The following is a 3,008-nucleotide window of genomic DNA, read 5'->3' on the forward strand; positions in this document are numbered from 1 at the left end:
TGTGTGAAAATGAAGGAGTGAGGATGGGTTTATATAGGAGTGAGAAGGGTGTGTATGGTTCGGCCATAGAGGGTGGATTTGGGAGGGAAAGTGGTTTGAATTTGAATGGTGAGGTAGGTGGGGTTTTATGAAGGATGGATGTGAGTGGTGAAGAGAATGGTGGGATTTGATAGGTGAGGGGTTTTTGGGGAAGAGGTATTGAGGTGATTGGTGAATGGGTGAAGAAGAGAGAGAGTGGTGGGGTAGGTGGGGATCATGTGGGGTCCACAGATCCTGAGGTGTCAAGGATATCTCATCCCTGCACTAAGTGGCGTGCAAAATGCCCCTTTCTGCCAATCCTGGCGTTAAACGCCAGGCTGCTGCCCATTAAACGCCAGCTTCTTGCCCATTCCTGGCGTTAAACGCCAGTCTGGTGCCCTTTTCTGGCGTTAAACGCTCAAAATGGTGCCAGACTGGGCGTTTAACGCCCATTCTGCTACCTTTACTGGCGTTTAAACGCGAGTAACTATCTCCTCCAGGGTGTTCTGTTTTTCATTCTGTTTTTATTTTTGCTTTTTCAATTGTTTTTGTGACTTCACATGATCATCAACCTACAGAAAACATAAAATAACAATAGAAATTTAACATAGATAAGTAAAAATTGGGTTGCCTCCCAACAAGCACTTCTTTAATGTCAATAGCTTGACAGTGGGCTCTCATGGAGCCTTACAGATGTTTAGAGCAATGTTGGAACCTCCCAACACCAAACTTAGAGTTTGAATGTGGGGGTTCAACACCAAACTTAAAGTTTGGTTGTGGCCTCCCAACACCAAATTTAGAGTTTGACTGTGGGGGCTCTGTTTGACTCTGTATTGAGAGAAGCTCTTCATGCTTCCTCTCCATGGTGACAGAGGGATATCCTTGAGCTTTAAACACAAGGGAGTCTTCATTCACTTGAATGATCAATTCTCCTCTGTCAACATCAATCACAGCTTTTGCTGTGGCTAGGAAGGGTCTGCCAAGGATGATGGATTCATCCATACACTTCCCAGTCTCTAGGACTATGAAATCAGCAGGGATGTAATGGTCTTCAACCTTTACCAAGACATCCTCTACAAGTCCATAAGCTTATTTCTTTGAATTGTCTGCCATCTCTAGTGAGATTCTTGCAGCTTGTACCTCAATTATCCCTAGCTTCTCCATTACAGAGAGAGGCATAAGGTTTATGCTTGACCCTAGGTCACACAGAGCCTTCTCAAATGTCATGGTGCCTATGGTACAAGGGATTGAGAACTTTCCAGGGTCCTGTCTCTTTTGAGGTAATCCCTGCCTAGTCAAGTCATCCAGTTCTTTGATGAGCAATGGAGGTTCATTTTCCCAAGTCTCATTACCAAATAACTTGGCATTTAGCTTCATGATTGCTCCAAGGTACTTAGCAACTTGCTCTTCAGTAACATCTTCATCCTCTTCAGAGGAAGAATACTCATCAGAGCTCATGAATTGCAAAAGTAAATTTAATGGAATCTCTATGGTCTCAGTATGAGCCTCAAATTCCCATTGTTCCTCAATAGGGAACTCCATGGAGGTCAGTGGATGTCCATTGAGGTCTTCCTCAGTAGAGATCACTACCTCTTCCTCCTCTCCAGGTTCGGCCATGTGAGACGTGTTTATGGCCTTGCACTCTCTCTTTGGATTCTCTTCTGTATTGCTTGGGAGAGTACTGGGAGGGAGCTCAGTAATTTTCTTACTCAGTTGACCCACTTGTGCCTCCAAATTTCTAATGGAGGACCTTGTTTCAGTCATGAAACTTTTAGTGGTTTTGATTAGATCAGAGACAATGGTTGTTAAGTCAGAGGGGTTTTGCTTAGAATTCTCTGTCTGTTGCTGAGAAGATTATGGAAAAGGCTTGCTATTGCTAAACCTATTTCTTCCACCATTATTGTTGTTGAAACCTTGTTGAGGTCTCTGTTGATTCTTCCATGAGAGATTTGGATGATTTCTCCATGAAGGATTATAGGTGTTTTCATAGGATTCTCCCATGTAATTCACCTCTTCCATTCTGGGTTCTCAGGATCATAAGCTTCTTCTTCAGAGGAAGCTTCCTTAGTACTGCCTGTTGCTGCTTGCATTCCAGACAGACTCTGAGAAATCACATTGAATTGTTGGGTCAATATTTTATTCTGAGCCAATATGGCATTCAGAGTATTAATCTCAAGAACTCCTTTCTTATGAGTTGTCCCATTATTCACATGATTCCTTTCAGAAGTGTACATGAATTGGATATTTGCAACCATTTCAATGAGTTCTTGAGCTTCTGCAGGCGTCTTCTTCAGATGAAGAGATCCTCCAGCAGAGCTATCCAATGACATCTTGGATAGTTTAGACAGACCATCATAGAAGATTCCTATGATGCTCCATTCTGAAAGCATGTCAGAAGGGCACCTTCTGATCAATTGCTTGTATCTCTCCCAAGCTTCATAGAGGGACTCACCATCCTTCTGTCTAAAGGTTTGGACTTCCACTCTAAGCTTACTCAATTTTTGAGGTGGAAAGAACTTTTCCAAGAAGGCATTGACTAGCTTTTCCCAAGAGTTCAGGCTTTCCTTAGGTTGTGAATCCAACCATGTTCTAGCTCTGTCTCTTACAGCAAAAGGAAAGAGCATAAGTCTGTAGACTTCAGGGTCAACCCCATTGGTCTTGACAGTGTCACAGATTTGCAAGAACTCAGCTAAGAACTGATGAAGATCTTCCAATAGAAGTCCATGAAACTTGCAATTCTGTTGCATTAGACAAACTAATTGAGGCTTAAGCTCAAAGTTGTTTGCTCCAATGGCAGGGATAGAGATGCTTCTCCCATAGAAATCAGGAGTAGGTGCAGTAAAGTCACCAAGCACCTTCCTTGCATTGTTGGCATTGTTGTTTTCGGCTGCCATGGTTTCTTCTTCCTTGAAAAGCTCTGTTAGGCCCTCTAGAGAGAGTTGTGTTTTGGTTTCTCTTTGCTTTCTCTTCAGGGTCCTTTCAGGTTCAGG

General features: G+C 43.0%; 1 non-coding gene across 1 annotated transcript; it reads left to right on the forward strand.

The window, feature by feature from the left end:
* Nucleotides 1–2,402: 2,402 nt before the first annotated feature.
* On the forward strand, nucleotides 2,403–2,510 carry LOC112746554 (small nucleolar RNA R71). Its single transcript, XR_003174433.1, has one exon. It is a non-coding gene; the product is annotated as a small nucleolar RNA R71 (small nucleolar RNA).
* Nucleotides 2,511–3,008: the final 498 nt, after the last annotated feature.

The sequence above is a fragment of the Arachis hypogaea genome, chromosome 14, assembly GCF_003086295.3.
Source record: "Arachis hypogaea cultivar Tifrunner chromosome 14, arahy.Tifrunner.gnm2.J5K5, whole genome shotgun sequence".
Classification (NCBI taxonomy): domain Eukaryota; kingdom Viridiplantae; phylum Streptophyta; class Magnoliopsida; order Fabales; family Fabaceae; genus Arachis; species Arachis hypogaea.